Here is a 23653-nt window from a genome sequence, read left to right as displayed (position 1 = left end):
ACCCCCCCCCCCTATAGAAAAAATCTCAAAAAAAAAAAAAAAAAAAAAAAGAAATTCTTTGATAAACCTTCTGGCAAGGAGAAGACCCTACAGGGTACATGTAAGTGACAGTGGATAGAGGGAGAGCCCAGTTATACTGGGGCGGGGTGGGTGAGCAGTGAGTTGTGCAGGGAAGGCAAGACCAAGGGTAGAGCTGAAATTCTCCACTTGCTACAGGAGAAGGCTGCAAAGAAGAGCTGGCCATGGTGGTACGAGTCAGGGAAACTTTGACAAACAGATACATCCTAGGAGGATTTTTAAGCCCTGTCTACACCCACCAGGAGGCAATTATTGGGACCATGCTCTCATGACTTTAATCCTAGTCTCCTGCTATAGGGTCTCCTTTCAACACCATAGTCAGATTAAGTTTTCACACCATCACAACCAAATCCCAACACATGAACTGGGGGGGGGGCATTCAAACCAGAGGACTGTGGAATCTGTAACACACTGGCCACTAGTGCCACTTTGGTGTGAGTGGCTTCTTTGGGAAGGTGACCCGTGCTTTGTTTTACCTGTAGAAGGTAACCAGGTCTTTGGCAAGATTGTACGGGCAAAAAGCAGATAGTGACTTCTTTGGGAAAGTGACCCATGCTTTGTTTTACCTGAGCACGTGACCAGGTCTTTGGCAAGACTGCATGGGCAGAAAGCAGATAGACAGGAGCGGCTGTTCCTGGTTTATCACCAGAAAATAGGCAGCCCGTTCTGACAGTTCCCTGTATACTTACGCCATCTGCAATGCCTTATAAGCTGGTTAAACTCAGAATTTCCTACTTTATGCCCCAAACCAGTTTCTCTTTCTGCCTTCCAGACTCTTACCAGTGGTACCAGGTTTCCCAGTCTCAAAGATGTGAAGTCTTAGAATGACCTTTGAGCATAATGCTTGTGCCAGAAGGTGCTGAAGTGGCTTGGCCTAGGCTGTAGCAAGCGGTGAAGCATTGGAGATTTTTATCAACATGTCTGAAGGTTTGGAGTGTGGATGGGATCAAGATTCCTTTAGACATTATTATTGTAGACTATCCTTAGCTGGTAACAGGCCTAGTTGGTTTCTTTCCTAAAATATTTCTCTATCTGAGATGCTACCAGTGACCCCCTCATTTTGACAGCTTTGGTGGTAGTGCTGCAGCTGCAGCACTCCACCAGCTCATTTTGAGCAGATTTCCAAATATTCAGGAAATCTGCGAGTTGTTTGTTAAACCATGGGTAGTTGGGAATTCACTGTGGTGGGAATATTTGCACCAGTGAGTTCAGCACCATCTATGTCCAGAATTTTTTCATGATCCCAAACTGAAACTCTGTACCCATTAAACAACTGCCCCGTCCCCATTTCCTTCTCTCCCCAGCCCTCGGTGACCTCTCTTCTACCGTCTATCCCCAGCTCCAAGTACTCTCCTTCCTCTAGTCAGTTCACCAGCACATGGCTGATTCACCCACTCGTTAGAGGTGTTGCTGGAACCCAGGTGGTGTTGGTCACTTGGAAGCCTGTCTTTATTCTGTCCCAGTGAATGAGTTCCTGAGGTTGAAGGAGGTTAAGTGTGTTGTCCAGGGTATCTTGGCTGAGAAGCAGAGAACTAGAGTTGAAATCTACTGTTTTTGACTGAATGCCTGACAGCTGTGGAATGCGACCCTGACATACTGTTGCAAGGAGCTGTTTTGGTGTCTGTTGCCAACACGGTGGTAGGTAGACACCTCCCGAGCTTTCTGTCTGAGACCCTTGCAGTCGAGACAGAGGTTCCACCTCAGAGGCATGCACTGCTGGAGGAAATGCTCTGGCGTTCAGTTTATAGAAAGATTCCTAATTATCAGTGCGCAACCCCACAGGGAGCGATGGAGATTTATGAGCTATTTTCATGCTAATGACTGGGATGATGTCATACCATTTAAAAACCTGCCCAAATCTGTATTTGGAGAGAATCCCTGGCACTCTACTGAGCTCTCTCAGCTGGAACTTTCTCTTGGATGAAGATGAGAAAGAGAGAGGGAGGCTTCTGTAGATAAAACAAAGAGCTTTGGGCAAAGGGAGTTTCACAGCACATTGTCAGAGCAGAAATCTCTGCACTTTGATGCCTTTGAAGGAAATTCATGGGCTTCCTTGGTCCTCATCAGCATCTCACGTTGTACATATGTAGTGGACATTCAGCTTGAACTGATGATGAAAATGTAGTGGATGCTGCTGTGTCCCACCCTGGTCCCCTGTGTGGACTGACTCTCAATACACAGGAAGATTTTCCTGGGTGGAATCCAAACCACCTTGCTAGGGCAGTATTGAGGGAAAAGAAGGCAGCCTTTGGCCAATGTCTGACCACCAGGGGTGACAAATGGTACATCTTTTTGGCTCAAGGTATCATCTCTGTGATGCACTCTGTGTTCCAGGGCTTCCCATGAAAACCTGCAGAAGCTAGTCACCAGCCAAGACCACACCTTGTGTAGCTTTTTTCTCCGGCTCCATCCTTTTCGCTTTACACTCCTTCTCCTGAGAAAACTCGCAATGACATGCTTGCCCAAGAACCTCATAGGCTCAGCTTCTAAGAAACCCCACCCAAAGCAGAATATTCTTCTATTCTCAGGACTCGAGAAATACATGAAGACTTAATGATTCTTTGGTGCACCTTCTAAGGGTTCTCCTGGTACTATCACCCTCCTTCCCCATTTAGGGGAATTCTGGGCCCCCTAGAGAGATTTCACGATGCCAGGCAGTGGCGTCTTCGCTTATTATGGTCTCTGAGAGAGGTTTTCAGGCCTCTCTTTGCGACCTGTGCAGCTCCGTGTGCCTCTGTGTGTGCCTCTGCACCTCTCCTGGCATCCATGGCTCCTAGGAAGAGGGTGCATGACGTTTATTTGGAGGATGACCTCTGACATGGAGGTAAAGGACAAAACAAGCCGAAATAAGGGTACATAGTTGCCGCGGCTACTATGTGCAGTGGGACTTGTGCTATGTGCAGGGACTTCCTGGGAAAGGTGCAGGACCTCTGGCATCATCCCCCAGAAGGGAGGGGGGCTGGAGCACATATGTGTTGGCCCATCTCACCTGGGCTGAGAAGGCCCCTGGATGCATTAACCCCTCATTTCTGGGCATCACCCTTTAAGTACAAAGTGCAGTGAAGTGCTTAAGACAGGATGCTGCCCATGTGACAGAGTCTAAGGTCACATGGAACTGTTTACTACAGTCAAGGCTGAAGACAGAGATGGGCCAAGAGGATGGGATGCCAGGCATCAGAGATGTCTTCTGCAGTTACCCTCTTCTCATTTCAAAGTAGACTAAAGGACATTCCAAAAAGGAGGCTATAATTTGAACTGGCCACAGAGTTGCCCTTACACGATCATTAAGACTAGTACATCATGACTCATGACTGTTATTTCAGGCACCCCCAGAAGCCCAAGTCTTATGTCTGATGCCATCACAACAGTAGAAAAGTGGTAAGTTCTCAATATGCATGTATAGAACACAGGCAAAACCAAAACATAATGTGGAACTTTGAATCTGGGCCAAAATCACTTCAGAAAGACAGAGTGTCTGTGAGGACAGTGAGGCTAGCTGGTGCTATGCCTGATGCTGTGACCACAGGTGTCACACAAAGCATAGACCCAAGATGACTGTGCTCAGCCAGCACTGTCCAGGGGAGATGCTACAAACAGATACATCAGGCCATGGGAGCAGGATGCTAGCACACTTGCAGATCCTGTAGCCTACTCCCCTTTTTCTGCTCTCCTGCTCAGGAAGCACCCCTTTGAGATGTCTGGCTACTTCTGTAGCTTGCCTGAGGGATAAATTGTACTGGAGAAGCCAACAATGATCTGGTCTGTCTGATGGTTTTATTTCTCATCACAAACCAGTAAGTTGGCTCTCTGGTTGATAAACTAAGGTCTTCTGTGAGTTTAGTCACTGGGAGTCAGCCTGCTTGGGATCAACTCTGGGGCACTAACAAGAGGGAGTGTCTGGTCATAGAAGGTCAGTGTTCTACTTTTGAATGGAGTGAATTTGCCAGCATAGATTCACACCAGAAGGGCTCTTGTGATCAGCTAGCTGGCCTTCTCATAAGGATATCTCCTTCATGTTTTTGTACTTACATAGTAGACAGGCAGGAGAAGAGCTACTTAAGGGAATCATACTGAGTCCTTGGGCATATCATCTCCATGGACCATGGATTGGGATTTATGTAAATTAGTTGACTTATAAAATCTGTTTTCCAGAGATGTGATGTAGGGTGAAAATAAAGAGATTTTAAAAAGCAATGGCTCATTTAGAAGTTAATCTTTCTATATTAATGTGGAATTCACAGAATCAGAAATACTAGGAGAGTGCTTGGCAAGTAGTGAGTAATTAATAAACATTGGTTGAATGAAATATGCTTGACCAGTGAACATATGAAAAATATCCAGACCTCGGGAACCAGCAGTTAGTGTAATGGCTATGTCGCTGGACTCCCACGTAGTCGACTGCGGTTCGCGTCTCGGACCCGGTGGCTTAAATCTCACGCCGGGCGCGTGTGCGTGCGTGCCCAAGATCCCGAGAGGAGAATGGAGGAGAAGGGATTGCGGTGTGACCATCGCCCTTGGGGGGTGATTTCTCGCTTTCTGTCTCTATGTCTCTCTCTGTCTGGCGAGCGCACGCGCCGTATAACAAAAATCTCTCCAGAAAAAAAAAAAATCCAGACCTAGTGATCAAAGAAATGCTTGTTAAAACAAGATACCAGCCCAGCTGTGGTGGCACAGGAAGTAGCACTCTGTCCTACAATGTTGAAGCCTCATGGAAGACCTAGATTTGAAAGCAAGGTTGAGGGTATGTGTGTGTGCCTGTGTACTGATTGGCTGGAAGGCTGGAGGTGGAGTTGATTGTGATATGATAAGACCCTATCAAGAGTATTTCTGGGAACCAGCAGTTAGCGTAAGGGCTATGTCGCTGGACTCCCACGTAGTCGACTGCGGTTCGCGTCTCGGACCCGGTGGCTTAAATCTCACGCCGGGCGCGTGTGCGTGCGTGCCCAAGATCCCGAGAGGAGAATGGAGGAGAAGGGATTGCGGTGTGACCATCCCCCCTGGGGGGTGATTTCTCGCTTTCTGTCTCTATGTCTCTGTCTGTCTGGCGAGCGCACGCGCCCTATAGTGAAAACCTCTCCAAAAATGAAAAAGAAAGAAAGAAAGAAAAAAGAGTATTTCTCTATCTCTTAAAATAAAAAAAGAATAAACTTGGAGCCAGTAAAGGGATGGAGGTTAAGGTGCTGAATTCCCACATAGCCAACCATAATTAGAGTCCTGGACCTGGTGGCTTGAAAATCATGTCGAGTACGTGTGTGTGTTTATGACCAAGATCCTGGAAAGAGAATGGAGAAGGGATTGCTGCGTGGCCATCCCATCTGGGGGGGTGATTTCTCACTTTCCCTTTCACTATCTTTTCCTGGCAAGCCCCAATGCCCTATGGGACAAACCTAAAAAAAAAAAATAGAATAAAAAGAATACACTTTAAAAAATACCATTTTCCCCTTTCAGGGGGTGAAAGTCAAAAAAAGCATGTCATTGATTAAGAAAATAACACATACTTCTTGGGAAAGGGAAAGGAAGTAGACATTCATGTAATTACTGCAAATTTTCTGTAAATAAATTCAGTAATACGCCACAGAAAATTTAAAAAGATATATATACCAAGGTCTCCTGTGAGGTTAGTCCAATTAGACCATTTAGAACATTTCACTCAGCCATTTTATTACCAACAACAAATACGAAAGAAAAAACTGAGCAAGTTAATTGCGAAATTGTTGATAGAAGCAAAGAAGAAAAAAATCTCAGTGTCCAACAACAGCAGGTTAATTGAATACAATATCGAACTCTAAGCAGTGGAACATTACTCAGCCTTTACAACTCATAATGTAGATAATTAACTAATTTATGCATGTTTTTAAAAAGCAGGTTGGAAACAGTTATTAGAATATGATTCTCTCAGGACCAGCAGTTGGCGTAGTGACTATGTCGCTGAACTCCTATGTAGTTGACTGCGGTTCGAGTCCCGGACCCGGTGGCTTAAACTCACACCTGGTGCATGTGCATGTGTGCCCAAGATCCCGAGAGGAGAATGGAGGAGAAGGGATTGTGGTGTGGTCACCCCCCCTGGGGGGTGATTTCTCACTTCTATCTCTCTGTCTCTCTCTTTATTTCTGGTGAGTGCATGCGCCCTATAGCAAAAACTTCTCAAAAAAAAAAAATGATTCTCTCTCTCTTTATTTTTTATTGCTAGAGAGTGTGTGCACTCACCAGACAGTGAGAAAAAGTGAAAGCATGCCTTAATGGAGAGGGACCACACCATAATCTTTTCTCCTCCTTTCCTCCTTCCTGTCAAGATTTTGGGCATGTGAACTCACACAAACTTAGTATATTTTCTTTGAATTATAGCTGACCATGTGGGATCCAGCTCCGTTGATCACTATGCCATAGGGCTACCCTTATGATTCTATTTCAGTTATGTTAATTATTTTATATGAAAAGTATATAATCTAGAAGAATATAAACTGTTTATCTTTGAGTGGTAGGGCTATTAGCATTTTTATTTGCTTTTTTGGTTAATTCATATTTTCTAAAGTCCACTTACACTGTTGTGATAGTAAATACTCATACGTTCAGAAAATTAAAATGACTTAAATTTTACCAATTTCAATAAAATTTAAAAAAAAACTTTGAGTGAATTTAAGATGTGTAAACATACAGTTGCAAAGTTAAACATTTAACTGCAGGAAGTGTAAGAGTGAGCTGTTTTTTGGTGTATGATGTGAGCTGATTATAGTAACTGGGGGTTGCACTTGTCTACCAGTGTCCTGGTAGCTAAGGCAACAATGAACCCCAGGAGTGGGATTGTTTTCATATGCCTGAAAAGGAAGGCAAATGGATTCATCTGCAGGGGAACATTCCTCCAGGCATAAACATGAAACAGGACACACTGTGTACTAAGGCCAGTAGATAATGCAGTTACTGTTTATTATATACACCAAAATCTCATTAAAAGAGGTGCTTTTCAAACAGAAGTTTTTATATATACATTTTTAAATTTATTTATTTTTATTTTATTTTTATTACAAGGTGCTCGAGAGAGAGAGAGAGAGAGAGAGAGAGAGATAGAGAGAGAAAGTGAGAAATTGCTCCCCCATACCCCAGGGAGGATGGGCACGCCAGTCCATTCTCTTCCACTTTCCTCTTGGGATTTTGGGCATGTATGCATGTGTGCCTGACATAATTTCCAAGTCACCAGGTCCAGGACTTGAACCACAAAATTGGCCACGTGGGACTCAACTGCCTTAACCTTCATGCTACCTGCTGGCCCTAAAACTTTCTACACCTAAAACAAAGGGTATAACAGCAAATTATACCTAGAAATCACTGAATGGTCAAATTGGAAGAGAGGAAACTTGGGAATTAAGTTCATTTACAGACGAAGAAACTGAGGGTCAGAGTGGTGAAGTAATTTTCTTAAAGAGCTGGAAAAGTAGGACTAGAATCTGAGGCTCTTGATTCCTGACTCTATGTCCCTTGTATCACCCTTCAACAGTTTTCCACCATCCTCCATGTCTCTGGTTTATCTATATACTCAGAACTGGACTGGCTGTTAACAGTCATGCATCCATTGTGTCTGGCTGCATCTGATCCACCCTCCAGATCATGGTCTTATCTAAGCAGGACTTTGGTTCATGTATTGCACCAGCTGCATGGAACTCTGCACAAAGCAGACTTCTGAATTTGCAATCAATGAGGAGGTCATGCAGGAGATGAACGTGTTATAATAATTTTTATGAGCTAATTTAATATAGAATTTTAGGTAACATGAAGGGTTGATAGTAATAAGCACAACAGTATTCATTGAACATTGATTGAGTGCTTACCAAGCACCGGGCACACATCGAAGCCTTGCTCATATACCATGTCATTCATAGTCACAACCCAGTGAGGTGGGTGCTCTTCCTGGCTCTGTGTAACAGAGGAGAACACTGAGGCACAGAGGCACAGTACAGGAGAGTAACTTGTCTGAGCAACACATCAAGAAGATGGTGGAGCTGAGGCATGTACCCAGTTGGCCTGTTTTAAAGTCCAGATCTTGAGCTACCAAGTACACTGGCTCTTCTGTCATAACAAGAATGGTAATGCCTACCATTTCTGAGACACTTTCATGGGGGTAAGCAATTAGCTCAGTTAATTCTAATGGACTGGTTAGAAGGTAATATTCTCAGCATTTGATTCCAAGGCTGATCTTATTTTCCCAGGACATCTGATAAGTGGTGGAGTGTGAACCCATCTCTTGACATCTGTGCCTCTTCTACAATGCCATACGTAGGACAAGACCACACTATAGAGCACATTCTGCACCCTGGCACAGATCCAGGCAGAACAGAGGTCTTAACTTACCTTCTGAATGGGTCCCAGGATTTGTGGCTTAAGCACTATCTAGACAGTCGTGGGGTGGAGAGCAGTTTTGCTCCCTGTGGAAGGAAAACTTGGCAGCATCCACTGAGTGGCTATTTGTGCATTTTGCAGCAGGAAGACCTTCCACTGAATAAGGATAGAGGCTAATGTTCATTCTCCTCAACCCTATGCTCTCTGACCACTTGGGCACTCAAGTGTAGTCTGTAGACCAGAGAGGACATGGTTGCTCTTTGGTGTCCTCATGAGGGTTGTAGAACACAGTGGCAACACAGACCCTTTGGTGGGGTTGGGAGCAGGGAAGACTCCCTGGAGAATGTGACATCAAATCTGTGATAATCAAGAAAGAGTCAGAGGTAGGAGCCTGGGGAGAGGGCACTGAGTGACACTCTTCCCCAGGCTGGGATGGTGGCCAAGAGGTAGGGCTGATGCCAAGTCATTGCTGTCCCTTGAGGGGCCAGTTTTGTGCAAAACTGCAGTCATGCAAGGGCGAGTTTCCCTCCTTAATTTTCATTTTATGTGCCTTTTGCTCCTTACATGTTCCTTTCTTTTCTCTCCCGTCTCCCATCTCATCTGTTGATTCCTGTATGGACCCCTTCTTTCAACTCTTCTTTTCCCTAAGGTGTAAGTGATCAGCAGGACCACATATAGTCCTCCTCCCCAGGCTGGGTGCACAAATCTTCCCTAGGGCCATAGAATATTGAGAAGCTGAGCATCTCTCTTCACCCTACCCTCCACCACCTTAGCTTTCTCTCTTCTACTCCAGTATGGGACACTGCCATTCAACATGCTCCATTCCCTCAAGGGAAAGTCTAACCTTGTACTTCTCACTATGGCCGGTGTTAATTCATTTGCTCTATCTCTCTTAGATGCAGGTGACCTCAAGAGGAAGGAGTCTCAGAGAGGTTGGGAAGCAAAAAGTTTAGTGGAACAGCTGCCACAGGTAAGAGTGAGGACACCAGCAAACAGGTCTCCACAGTTAGAGGGAAGCGATTGTTCTGCTTATACCTCCAAGAAGGGAGGGAACCTCAGGCATTTCCTCTGGCCTCTGAAGCTCAGTTTCCTTCCTGAATCACACAGCTGTGCTGAGCCTCAAATCAATGATAAAAGGTTGAAAGTGCTTTGTGAATATTAAGCCCTGTGCGGGTATGAAGGACCTTGTGGGATGCTGTGGTTGACTCTGTGTGTGTGTGTGTGTGTGTGTGTGTGTGTGTGTGTGTGTGTGTGTGTGTTTATTCTTATTTTTTTTGCTATAGGGCGCGTGCACTCGCCAGACAGAGAGAGACAGAGAGACAAAAAGCAAGAAATCACCCCCCGGGGGGGAGTGGCCATGCCGCAATCTCTTCTCCTCCATTCTCCTCTCTGGATCTTGGGCACTTACGTACACGCGCCCGGCGTGAGTTTAAGCCACCGGGTCTGGGACTCGAACCACGGTTGACTACATGGGAGTCCAGCGACATAGCCATTACGCTAACTGCTGGTCCCTATTTATTCATTTTTAAGAGTGAGACAGAAAAGGGGGTGTAGAGAGAAAGCCATGCACCCTCAACAAGGTCTCACACTATAGTCTCTACCCCTCTCTCCATCCACAGCTTTCCTAGCTAGCCGAATCATGAGCATGTGCACCTGGTGTGCTCAGGTTGACCAAGAAACCCAACCTATGATCTTTAATATGGATCCAGCAGCACAAGACCACTGTGCAACCCAACCAACTAAGGATGTGTACTTTTGAGTGAATTCTCTCAGACCACATTCCTCCACTCTGATTCTGCTAACGGGCTTGGAGATAAAGGCTGAAGAAGAAACTCTTTTGATAGTGGCTGAGCAACATCTCTGTCCATGCCTGGGGTCTACATAAATTACTAGCTGGAGAACTGGACCTTCAAAGTCTTCTTATACCTAAACTATGTGTGAGACTAAGGTTGTGCAGGCAGGGGATGTGAATTCCCTCTCCCTGCTGATGTCTTGAGAGTCCATCAGTGCTTTATGTAGTAAGAGCATCCTGGGAGGATTTTAAGATGGTGCTATTATCCCACTCAGGTATAAAATCTTGTCCCCAGTGCTCATTGTTCTTATAAATTAAAATGATTGATTTGGACTTTTAAAATATAATCCTTAGACAAATGAGTGCTTTGTTAGAACTTAGTATGATCGCCTAGAAAGGAAATAGTCCAGAGAGGCAGGGAGCCAGACACCATAAGAGAAAGGCTATAGTTCTTTGTCTCTCTTTGTGTGTGTGAGCAGAACAGAAAGGATGAAATGGGCATGTGGAGTGTGTTGGTACGCATTATTAGGGGAGAAAAAACATGGGTAATCTCTAGAGCTCCCCTGTTTCATCTGGTTGTTCAGGTAAAAAACTTAGTCGTCCTTCTTGAATCTTCTCTTTCCTTCACATGTCATACTTAATTTTCCAAACAGTGTTGGCTCTAACATGGCCCATGTTCAGAGGGTCAGAATCCTCATGGAACTTCTCCTTGTACTCAGAATACACCCTCTATCCCTTGCTGTATCATACAAAGGCTGATTTCCTTTGGCCTCTGTCTTCTTCTATGGACCTTTTTTCCTCTAGCTCATGAAGATCTTCAGCTAAATGAGTCCTTTCTTGAGGAACATTGCCAAGCATAGAAAAATCTGTTCCTATCTCAAAGACTTTGCCCATGGTGTTCCTTCCACATAGAATGCTTGTCCTCTAGATATGTTCAAGGTTGATCCTTCCCTATCCTTTGGAGATAAGCACACACTTTTTTTCCTTGGGATGGTTTTCGTGACCCTCCTCCCATAAGTCTGTGTCATACTGTGGTATGAATGTGTCCCCCAAATATTCATGTTTTGAAATGTAGTTGTGACAGTATTAAGAAGGTAGAAACTTAATCAGCCTATGAGGTTAAGAGATGGAGCCTTTGGAAGGTAATTAGGATCAAATAAAATCATCAAGGATGCCCCCCAAATGGAATATATGTGGGTTTATAAAGAGAGGGAGAGAGACCAGGGCCTAGACAAGGACATAGACACCAACGGTCACTCTCTTGCCCTCTGATGCTCTGTACTGCCTTGGGATTCTGCAGAGAGCCCCCACCAAAAATAAGACCTTTACCAAATGCAGCCTCATGACCTTAGAGCTCCAAAGCTATGATCTGAATAAATCTTTATTTTTTTCTGAGTTACCAAGTCTGGGGTATTCAGTTACTAAGCGACATAGAACAGACTGAAACATGCCTATCACTTTTTTGTTTCCTATTGCTTTACGACCCTTATCACAACTTGTGTTGTTTTATTTGTATGCTTGATAATTGGCTGTCCTCCCACTAAAAGATATTGTCTTGAGGAAAGGACTATATTTGTTTTCTTCACTGCTTACATCCCTGGTACCTTAAGAGGGTGCTTGACACATAGTAGGCGACTTAATAAATATTTGCTAGATGAATAAAAAGGAAGCCACAGTGTATATAGCAAAAGAAGTAAGCAGAGAAGGAAATGGCCTTCTGGATGCTGTGTTTGTCATATTGTTTATAGCACCCATCTATGGACACCACTTATGGATAAATGACCAGGAAACAAGGTAGGGTAGAAATGGAGAATTCTTTTTTTCCTTTTTTTGGAGAGGTTTTTGCTATAGGATGTGTGTGCTCACCAGAAAGACAGAGAGAGACAGAGAGTCAGAAAGCAAGAAATCACCCTCCAGGGGGGAAGGCCACACTGCAATCCCTTCTCTTCCATTCTCCTCTTGGGATCTTGGGCACACATGCACACATGCCTGGCATGAGTTTAAGCCTCTAGGTCTGGGACTCGAACTGCGGTTGACTACATGGGAGTCCAATGACATAGCCATTACACTAACTGCTGGTACCGAAATGGAGAATTCTATGATTACTGTTTCAAACATTGGTAGACCTGTGGTCTTGGCCACAGATTCTGAGCCTTAGAAGTACTCATACCTAAACCTCTCTTTCTTAAAATACATAGGAAATGAGATTCAGTGAACTTCTGCCTCTTGCCCAAAGTCACTGCCATGGTTTTATTGAACATAGTCCCTCTAAGATTCATGTTTTGCCAGTGTAAAAGTATTAAGAAATGGGGCCTTTAAGAGGTGACTAGGGTATGAAGACTCCTCCATTGTGAATGGAATTAGTTACCCTTATAAAGGGGGTTGTCAGAGGGAGTCTGTCCCATTTTGCCCTTCCACATTTGATCATCTGAGGGTGCAGTCCTTACCAGACACCAAATATTGGTGCCTTGATCTTGGTCTGCCAGCCTGCAGAACTTTGAATAATAAGTTTCTGTTCTTTATAAATTAGTCAGATTGTGGTATTCTATTGTGCTTTGTTCCATATCTATTTCAGTAGGAATCTGCATTAGGAGTGACCAGTTGTCCTGTCATAACTACAGACTGGGAATTAAACTCTCTTCCCAGTTCCACCATCCTCTAAGCCCCATGGATACATTCTTCCCTACTTCTTCTCCTCACCATGTCTTCTTGATCCACAATATGTAGAAAGTAATGGATAGACTTAGATAGTCCTATACCTAGCATATTTCAGAGCAGGGATTGAAGTCAGATATTGACTGCCAGTCCAGTGTTTTCTCACTGTACCTTGCTGTCTCTAAAGCTAGAGAAGGGTAGACAAGAAAGCTACTTTAGCAGAAAGCTTAGAGAAGGGCCCGGGTATATATAAAAATCATTGCCTGAATCTTGTAAATGCAGGTAACTGGCTAGTGGTCAGTGCTGCAAGCCTTGGACTAACTCATTCCCTTGGGCCTCATGTCTCCTGTATGTGGGAAGGTGTCTTGTGTATTGATGCTTGCAGGTCACAAATGAAGTAGAATTCAACCAGATGTTCTAAGGGGAAGTGCACAAATGATGAGGAGGTTATGAGATTGGAGGGGGTACTAAAGATCAGAAATTAAAGAATCTTATTATTTTACAGGAGAGATAGAACTTTTAAGTTAATGACAAGAGACACATTAGGACCATAATGTTGAAGTTGGGGTTGGATGGAGGAGCAGCAAGTAAATTTACACTGCACTCATTTGCTCCAAATGTTCCTCTAAAATAATGAAGTTGGAGAGGTGGGAAGGCCTCTTTGGTACTGTGGGATAGTATTGCTCAGGGAAAAGTATTCCAGGGAAAGGGGAAGGGCAGACTACATTTGTTTAAGGGCAAGTGAAAAAGCAACACGGCGGATTCCTTTCCCCAGCAGGTGGGAACCATAAAAGGAAACACAGACTGAGATATACTCAGGTGGTTCTTAAGGATGGGGAGAAATGCCTAGAGACCAGTGAAGAAACCCCTGAGCAGAAGGCAGAGATGGCAGGGAACTGGCCTGCTCTACACATCACCAAGGCCAAAGAGACCTAGGCTTGATGTAGGTGGCAAGTCTTTTGTGTTACTTGTTAGGAAAAGACATTCTGTTCTCCAGCCTGCCTGTCCAGTTCAGCTTACTTCAACAATAAGACTACAAAAAGCATGATTAATGGAACAATTGTGTAACAGGCACTTTATACATCTTATGAAATCTTTGCAAGAGCTACTGCTGGGGCAGGTGTACTTGCTTTCCTACAAATTAGGAAACTGAGGCTGAGGGAAGCCAGGTAGTTCACTGAAGATACAGAGTTGGTGAGTGGCAGAGTGAAGACTTGAACACCTATTCTGGACCATGAGACTAATGGTCTCATCCTGTCAAGGCTCTTCACTGGCAGGCTTTATAGACAGTGGCCCTGGCACACTGCCTCTTTTCTCTGTTTGTGCCCATCCTTGAGTCAGTTGGTGTTACCATTTGTCGATTTCCTTACCCAACAGTCACGGGCTGGGGTGGGGTGATAGTGCTGTCCTATGTGCTGAATCTTATAAAATTGGAGGTTCAAGTGGGCACAGAAAGAAGAGTGGGCATAGAAGGAAGGTTCTTTCTACACTCATTCTAGGTTTAAGCTCATAGAAAACTCATAGCCGTTCACAGTGCCATGTGTTGTAGGGCATGGGATCACTGCTTTTTTAGACAATTGCCAGTCTGTAAGTTCTCAGATAAGTGTTCCACTCCCAGTTAGTGCTCCTCTGGGCAGGAATGATCCCAGAAGACCAGGCTTCATCATCACAGTATGTGTCAATACATGGCTTAACTGTGAGGGCCAAATAAGAGAAAAGTCTCTATTTTCCAAAGGAGAAAAGAGACCATAACCAAAGGATTTGTCTAATGCTAAATTTCTTACATGTGGTACCCAGGGTCCCTCAACTTGAATTAAAGAGTCTTTATGTCGTCTCCTTAAAGGAATTACAGACAAAAATCAAGGGGGTGGGGGGATAAGATAAAAGAAGAGGAAGAGAGACAGAAAGAGGCAAAGGAAAAAGAGATGCAGGGATGCTAGGAAAAGAGGTGTAGCCATGTTGGGGTAAGGAAATAAGATTTCTCTGACCACCTCTTTAGAGGTGACTTAGAAATCACTCAGAAGATACATTTTCATCAGCTTCATGGATATCAATGTCTCACTTGAGAACACCACCTGAATATGTTTTGCTTCCTATCCTATTTCAGTAGAAACCTACATTTGGAGTGGCCCATCATCCTATCATGACTACAGACTAAGGATCAAACTCTCTTCCCAGTTTCACCATCCTCTAAGACCCATGGATACTCCCCACCTGCTCTCTTCTCACATTGTCTTCTTGACTCACAACACGTGTAAAGTAATAGACCTTTGGTCATGAAGCCCTCCAGAGCCCCTTTCCTTCCTGAGTTCCTCTTCAATGCAACCTCCCTCAGGAAGTCTTCCTAGATTACTGTACATAGAATAAATCTCTCCTTCCCTGAGTTCTCCATTGTATTTAATTGCACTGCTATTAAACACTCACCACAGGATGTCTTGTGTCATTGTAGGATGTACCTGTGTCTTCTCTATTTGGTTTTGCATCCTCTTTGAAAGGTATAGTTTTATATCCAATTATTTTGGGGTTTCTTTCCTCCCATAACACCAAGTACACTGGGTCACACAGAAGGTAGTCAGTGTTATTTGAATGAATAAGATTTTTTAGTTGAAAGTACTTTTAGAATCCATCTAAGATTTTATAGAAGTCACATAACCATAAAAGAACCTGCTTAGCCTATCTTGACTCGAGATCCAGGCTCTCTGTTCATTCCTTTGCACTCCCATTTCCTTCAAGGTCCTAGGGAGACCCTTAAACTTGGGATTCATTGACCTGGGTCTTCATGAATAGAAGACTGACTCCCAAGGTAGTGATCCCAGTGGATTCTACACTATGGCAAGGTGGCCAAACCAGGGAGACTTAAAGTAAGAAGGCCCCTAGGCAAGAGCTGAGAGACACCCTGTAGTCTTCCTACACTAAAGGATGATTCTGGAGTCTGGGCAGCTCCATCCTATTCCAGTTCTACTTCTACAAGGTTAGCAGGCAGGAATATTCCATTTCTGGAACCCGTGGATAAACCCAAGTATGTCTAAGGACATTCCTGGCAAGAACTTTTTCAAATGACTACTTGGTGTGAGCCCAGAGTTGTAGGAGATAAGCCACACTTCCACATCCTATTTAGAGGAGAGATAACAATTGTAAACTCCTTTCTGGAAGAGAAGAGAGGGAGGCTGGACTTTATGAAATACTGGAACTTTTCTCAAAACACCACAAAAAGGCAGAATCTGGTTCTGGCCAGGTATTTCCAGCCCCTGAACAATGAGGCTTTGCTAAAATGTCCCAGTCCCAGATAACTAGATTTGGAAGTCCCATCTCAGAAATCCCAGATGGGGACTGACCAGTGAGAAGCAGGGCAGCTCCATGCACACATTGACCGAATATCTTCACAAAACCCCAGGAGCTTCTTGGAACACAGGTATCATTTTGATCTATGTGGGTCTTTGAATTTCTACAAATGGCAGTAGTATTATGTGTTTGGAAAAGCAGTACCTTTTCAATCCTAGTGTGTCCAGGTCCTTAGGATTTGCTTCCCGTGAGGATGTGAGGAAGTGCATGTCCCTTACTTTTCCACATTAGCGTTACTTGTGGGATCTCTGCTGACATTTACCCTGATGTTTACTTGATGTCAAGTTGTAACCATAGATTCTTCTTCCAACAACCCCCTCCTTTTCTACCTGATCCAGGTTATTTTAGAGACAGTTTCCTTCTCCCTGCCTTCGAGTCTCTGGTCAACCCCAGGGATGCTTGTTTTACTCTTCAGGAAGGTCAGGTCAAAACCCAAATCAAGTATCTCCTAAATGGATTGTGTTTCCTGGGCTTCTGTAACCAGAGCAAAGAGGACAGTGTAGGAGGAAGGGTCCATCTCTTCCTCATGATAGAGAATTTCTCAAGTGAAATTTTGCAGAGTGGTTTAACACTTTCACCAAAGATTGGGGCCATGGACATTCTACTGGTATCAAGAAACTCAATATAAGGGTCAGGTGGTTGGTGACACAGCAGTAATGCAAATAGACTCACATGAGAAAGGACCTGGGTTCACATCTAGGGACTTCCCTGAGCACCCTGGGTGTGTGTACACATGCCGTAATCCAGTCCAGCTGAGTCTAGGGGTGGACTGCAGACTGAAGACCCTATTGGGGGTGCCTCTGTCTCTGTCTCATAGAAGAAATAAATAAATCAACTTAAAAATGAAGAATCATAGTTACTAAAAGCTGCCTCACTGTTGCTCTGGACTGCGATGACTCATCTGTAGAGGCTGTAAAGTCAGTCTTCCTTCTGTCTCCTACGTAAGCACTCTCCCACCTGCCCACCTTCAGCAGCGGCTAAAGGGCTCACCAACCCTCCCATGGTCACTGAGAAGTCATTTTATCCATCCTATTGCCTTTCGGAAATAACTCATGCATCTACCCCAGATAAATGAGTATCTCCCCTAGGTTTAAAAATCGCCAGAAGGCGTTGTGTTGTTTTGCTTCTGTTTTTATTACATTGCGAACATTGGTACAAGGTTAAATACACAGAGAGACAGACATCAGAAGGCTGCAGAGAGCATACACATTAACATACTTGTACAGAGAGAAAGGGTACAGAGAGCGACAGAGCATACGAGTGCACATACAATACGGACAGCAGCCACAGGAGAGCTGGCTACATCTGTGTACAGTCCTGCGTGAAACAGAGCATAGGGTACAACGAGCAGATGTCAGTTGATAAACAGCATCAATTACGATCCAGCCATTGGTGTTACATTTGACAACAACAACAATATACAAAGCCTTATTACATCCCCAAGGGGCAAAAGGTCTCCAGCACCTCAAAGAGTTTTTTGGAACTGTCTCAGAGGCGGGGCTCTGAAGGTAGATAGAAGCAACCACACGGATAATGAGGGGAGAGAAATTGGCTGTCAGACTGAGAAGTGGAAACAATGAAGCGTGTCGGTGTAGACAATGGGCCCACGTTTTTCAAAAACTTCAGTGATATTGAGATCAAAAGCCTTTCTCTGTGACTTTGTTGGGCTCTGTCCAAAGCCTCAGCCTCAGACCTTTCTCTACTCTCCAGCCTCTCTGAAAAACACAGGGATTGGAAGTGGTCAAAGGGTGCCTGCTTTTGCTTTATGTTATATTTGGTGACTAAGTTTCCAGCACTGGATAATGGGCAAAGGACATATGCCAGTGAAGCCTCTGGGCTGTCGACTTTGGGTCCTAGCTCGGGCTCTGCAATCAGCGAGCTGAGTGATCTCAGGCAAGTCACTTAACCTCCCTGGGCCTCAGCTTCTTTATCTGTAATAGGAGGGCGCTGGCTAGATGACCTCTCGAACCCTTCCAGCTCTTAGAGGGAAATTCAGGTGAGTTTTAATAGCACCTTTTTCTGAAGGAGAAATAAAACAAAAAGGACATGGTTGCTCAAAGGTAATCCAACCTCCCAACCACCCTCCTGCCCATAGACAACAGTCATCCCAAACCAGTCGGTGAAATCCAGCCATTAGAAACATTGATGCCTGGCTCTCTGCCCAAACCCTTCCAAACAGGCTGCCTCTTATTCTGGTAAGGGCAGACTTCTGAGGATTGGTGTCGACTGGGGCATGCTAAGGTACATATGGGATCGCATTTGCTGGGTAAACCCCAGGACCGCAACCATGTGGCTGGGAAGTGGGAGATGCTTTCATTCCTAATCTTCTGAACTTTATATGTCAGAGTGTTTGGGCTGAACTTCTGCTGGGTGCGAGTTCCAAACATGCCAGCCTCTCTGTTTAAGAAGAGGTACCTCAAGAAAAAAAAAAAGGAGACGGAAAAACAGATTCAAGAATTGTCCACTTTCTAGCAAAGCACCAGCCACGGCACACAGTCATTGCTCCACCACCTCTGTCCATCTTTCCTCTCCTTTTCCACCAGCAGGGGAGAGAATAAGAGCCCAGGTCCTCGTCCCTGTCTTCAACACTAGAACTATGGGAGCTGTGGAAAGGGAGACTTTTCTTCTCTGAGAATCTCTAGGTAGAGGGGGTCATCTCTCTCTCTCTCTCATCTCCACTGTGTAGTGCTCAAGAAGAACCACTTGGTGACCATCTGAGTTCTCTTCACTCCACTCTATTCTCTGGCCTTCAGCACCTCTAGAAGATTACTGCCTGCCTCATTCCTAGAGATGGGAGTGGATCAGCCCTTGGTCTTCTCTTCTGGTACTAAATAAGCCTCGTTAGTTCCTGTAATTGGTTCTGAGCCCTTTAATTGTCTTTGCCGCCTTGAAACTAGCTCTGTTTGCTTGGCTCGATAGCAGTACCTTGGTCTATACCTTTTTAATCTATCGGAAGTGGTAGACATTAGTAATTAAGGACCTGGCCTCTGAAGTCAAACAGAGTTGAGTTCAAGTCCACGGATAAGCTGTACAGTCATAGTACATTACTTAGCTTTGCGGAGAGGGAGGTTTACCTGGAATGGAGAGTAATAACAGCACCGACAGCACACACAGCATTTGTAAAAACAGAATGAAGTTGTCCGTGCAAAGCGCTTATCACAGTGCTTGCTATATTGTACATCTCGAAATCCCAGACCTCTCGTTCTGCCTTGCCTCCTAGTTTTCCTGCCAACTCAATCCCTCATCTGAAAGAACTTTCTGAGATGGTGGAAATTCCATAGACCAGCTGCTAGCCACACGTAGCTATTGATGACTTAAAATGTGGCTGGTGCAATTCAGAAAAAATGAATTTTTAATCTGATTTCATTTGAGTTCATTTAAATTTAAATAGCCACCTGAGCTAGTGGCAATTCCATTGAACTGTGCGGGCTGTTTGCTCTGTGGACCTGTCTTTGCAGCGCCCAAGGGAACAGCTGGGCTTCTGAGCAAACCGGGGAAAAATGTGGTACCAAGTGTGGTCTGGACTGGGGCGGTCCTCTCTTGACACCACCATGATACTCTGCGAAGGGCAGTGTACTTCTGGGCCTGTTTCCTCACCTACGTAATCTGGACACTGATCAATATTCCAAGACCCTGTCCAGTCAGGGCATCTCTGAGCACACCGCCTGTGCACAGCATCGCCGGGCAGCCATTGCATTCAGAGACTACCACGTGAAGGGCTTCCCTGGAGTCATGTGGCCTCACAGTCTTGCTTCCGTCTCTAGACGTTCTGGGGCTTGATAAGGCAACTCTTCTGAGTTGCTTCTTCTGAGACCTCCTGCCAGTCAGGAGACATCCAGGCCACTCCAGAACAGTCTGTGAGGGGAGTGGGGGTAGAGGGCAGGAGGGGAACAGTGCATGCACATGGCATCAGGTCAGATTCCCTTTGCCCATGCTGCCTGGGATGACCCAGTCCGCCTTGCTCTCAGACTCCACAGGCTGATGTCTGTAGCCACTGTTTAATAGGAACGGATGTAACGCTTTGCTCCCGATCAAAGCCCCGAATGAACATACATGAAGCCCTAGCAGTCCATAGCACTTTAGAATAAATGACTCATTCTAAAGTGCTAACTAGCTAAGAACTGTTTTGCTAAGGCAGAGGTATTATTTAGAGCCTGTCATTGCCTTGGGAAGGGATACCTGGGTGGAGTGAGTTGGCAGAGCAAACAGAGCTTTATGCTTGTAGGTGTGTTTGTGGAGGTACCTGCGGAGGTGCTGCAGAGGGGGAAAACAGGTTCTGAAAGAGGGGACAAGAGTGTGCCATAGCCTACATCCTGGCAGCCCCAATCTGCCCAGTACTAGCCCTGCATGAAAAGGGAGGAAGTGATTCCTGGAGAACAGTGCTACTCTTGTCCCCTCTCAGTTCCCTGAACCACTTGTTCCATGTCCCAATTCAGCGATGCCATGAATTCTAGGCCCATGGAGCCTGGGGTTTGCATGATCACCCTTCTTTTCAGAGGAGAAGCTTCAGTTGGCTGGATGTTAATTACATGTCCTTAGGAAGCCAGTCCATGTGTGCTGCTGGGAGGTCCAGCCACAGATGTTGCCAGCCCAGTCACAGGATGTGCTTGTGACAGCAGGATATTGTGACTACAACGTTCCCCCCTTCCTTTTAATAAGTAATAATGACAATGAAGTAATAATGACAGACGTTTCTTGAGTGAGGACTGTATGCCAGACATTTTATATTCACACTCTGCCAAATTGCAAAGCAAATCCTTTGTACATGGAGGGATTCGGGCACACAGAAGGGAAGCAGCTCCTGCCAGGTCATTCGTTTTATTATGGGGTTGAGTTGAAAGTTGACCCAGGTCTGCCTGGCTCCCCACCCAGACCCTTCCCCTCTCCTCCTACTTTCTCCCTTCTTCTCTGCTTTTTCCTTTTCTTCTGACATTATTCTTTACTCCCTTTCTCTCTTGAAGGAGACTCTTGGAAGACAGACTCAGGACATACAGACTATAAATGGGTGTGAGGCAAGACTGGGGCATGAGTATGTTCAGGGTGTTTGGGGCCAGAGGGGAAGGAAGAGTGAGCTCAGGGATGGTGGAGGAGACATTGCAGGGAAGGCTCTCCACAGGGCATGTTCCTTTACCTGCCCTGTAATCATGGAGGATGACACTTCTGTTTATCTGGAGAGCCCTGGCTGGCTTCCCCAGTATGACTTTGCTGTGGATTCTATTTGAATAGGAAAGCAATAGGAAGAGCAAGCTTCTAGGCTGGAAGTTAAGATTCCCCTACTTCTTTCTCCTACTGCCTTCATTTCTTCCTACAAATGCCATATATATTACACACTTCCTGGGAGCTGGGGGATGAAGATACACAGAAATAAAACCTAATATCTGCTCCCTAGGTCTCACCTTCTACGCTGGGAGGATGAGTACAGTATGTCAGCAAGAGGGAACTGGGCTTTAATATGCTCAAAAGGAGTGCTCTGTGAGCCTAGGGAGGGGAGATGGCTGAGCCCAGAGAGCAGGCGAAGAGGAGGGCCTTAAAGACAGAAGAAATCAAAACAGATGCCTGCTGGGAAGAGATGAGGAGGAGTGAGGAGTTTAGGGGGAGGGGGAGTCTGAGGTTGTAGGAAACAAGACTGGTTTCATTTGTCGCTGGCTTTGGAATAAGGGGTAAGATGTGGGGCACAGGTGCTGTCAGGTATGCTCAGACCCTGAAGTAGCACTTCCCCCATGGCTAGATGACATGTGCTGCTGTGGTCAGCCACCAGCTCAAAGCCTTCCTCATCCTCAGCCTGGTCCCTGCCTCCTGGACTGATGGGCCTTCACTGCAGCCCCATTTCCTGCTGGGACACCGCAGTCACCTACTCAGTGACCATCCTGTTTTCAGGTCCTGCCCCAGTTCCCCTTTGTCCTCACAGAATCTGCAGTGGTTGTTTCAACGGAAACCAGGTCCCTTCCCTCCACCCCCACCAGATTTGATGAAAATCTAGATACTTGAAAATGGCAACTGAGGTGTAAGAATTTCTAAAAGCAATTTCAGAAAGTGAACCAGGCTGGCGTTCCATTCCTGCAGGTTCCTTTTCCTGCATGCATTTCCTTTGCCAGTAGCACTCCCTTCGCTTTTCTTCTTCTTAGGTCAAGGCCTCAGGGTGTCCCAATAAGAGCTTGTACTGAGTAAGGCAATCTAAAGGAGCCTGGCTAAGGAAAGAGATCCTGGGGATCCTTTTGCTAGAATTGATGGCTCAGTGTCCATAATTAGAGAAGGTAGCATATAAGCTGAATCTGGCCCTAATAGATATTTCTTTGGTCTTTGTTGTTTTAAAAGTTAGAAAATTGGGGCTGGCAGGCAGTGTGGTGGTTAAGGGCACTGGACTCCCACATGGCCAACTGCAGTTCGAATCCTGGACCTGGTGGCTTGCTTTTTCACTCCCCCTCACCTCTCTCTCTCTCTCTTTCACTTTGTCCCTCTATGGTCAAGATAAAAAATAAATAAATAAATACATAAAATAAAAATAAGTAAAAATAATTCTTTTAAAAATAAATAAAAGTTAGAAAATTAAACATGGAATCTGGATTCTTGACTTCTCTTGAAAAATGAGAATACGTAGTCACACAGATCTGTATTCCCCTATGGAAATGATTGGAGAAAGTTCAATAATTAGCTGGCTCCTTTAACCTGGACTTTACTTTCCAGTTTGCTACGGCCTCCACCACTCCTCATTGTTTATTCCATTATGCGACTGGTTCTTGCAGGCATTTGAGTTTGTAACCCCTAGACTGAGAAATATCTAAAATTTCTTTCAGCTGATTTTGTTATTTTTGTTCTATGGTGGGTCTAAATCAAGATGGTAGCTCTTGGGACCAGCAGATAGGTAGTGGTTACATCACTGGACTCCCACATAGCCAATCGCGGAATGAATCTCAGATCCAGTGGCTTGAAAATAGCAGTAGGTGCATGTGCGTGCATGTTCAAGATCCTGGGAGGAGAAGGGATTTTGGCATGGCCATCCTTCCTGGAGGCTGATTTCTTGCTTTCCCTCTCACTGTCTCTGTTTCTGTCTCTCTCTCTCTCTCTGGCAAGCGCAAAAAACTCTTAAGAAAGAAGTTGGTAACTCTTGGAGAGTTTGCTTTGAAGTCTCATCTCTGGTGTGGTGAAGAGTGATAAAGGAGTTTCAAGTAGCAAAGGATTGGTAGGTAGGAAAAGAGTATTATGAGAAGAGACACTCTCCTGTGCACCTAGAGATGTCATCAAGTTGACACCCTTGTTTGGCCAAAGGGTAGGCCCAGTTGGTTCTTGGGAGATTACACCTGGTGAATCTTAAGTTGTGTTGCACAAAGACGATGAGCACCAAGACAGCAGCACTTTCATTTCTTGCCCATAGTAGGCCATCAATAAACAAATGTGTAATGAATGGATGGATGGGTGGATGGATAAGTGGAGTCATGGACCAGACCAGAAAGAGGT

The 23653-nt window shown here is 45.0% G+C and overlaps 1 protein-coding gene and 1 long non-coding RNA gene across 3 annotated transcripts in view; one reads left to right on the top strand and one right to left on the bottom strand.

The window, feature by feature from the left end:
- The window catches only part of SHISA6 (shisa family member 6), a 380723-nt gene that overhangs the window by 44673 nt on the left and 312397 nt on the right, over positions 1 to 23653 (bottom strand). The gene's annotated exons all lie outside the window — the stretch shown is intronic.
- The window catches only part of LOC102481179 (uncharacterized), a 67787-nt gene that overhangs the window by 15548 nt on the left and 28586 nt on the right, over positions 1 to 23653 (top strand). For both annotated transcript variants that reach the window (XR_001370967.1, XR_335679.1), the window contains exons 4-5: positions 851 to 1005; positions 9306 to 9379. This is a non-coding gene — a long non-coding RNA (uncharacterized LOC102481179). The remainder of the gene's footprint in view (positions 1 to 850; positions 1006 to 9305; positions 9380 to 23653) is intronic.

Source organism: Tupaia chinensis, unplaced genomic scaffold (assembly GCF_000334495.1).
Source record: "Tupaia chinensis unplaced genomic scaffold, TupChi_1.0 Scaffold000493_1, whole genome shotgun sequence".
NCBI lineage: Eukaryota > Metazoa > Chordata > Mammalia > Scandentia > Tupaiidae > Tupaia > Tupaia belangeri.
The sequence above is the reverse complement of the archived record's forward strand: the minus strand, read 5'-3'. Positions and strand labels throughout refer to the sequence as shown.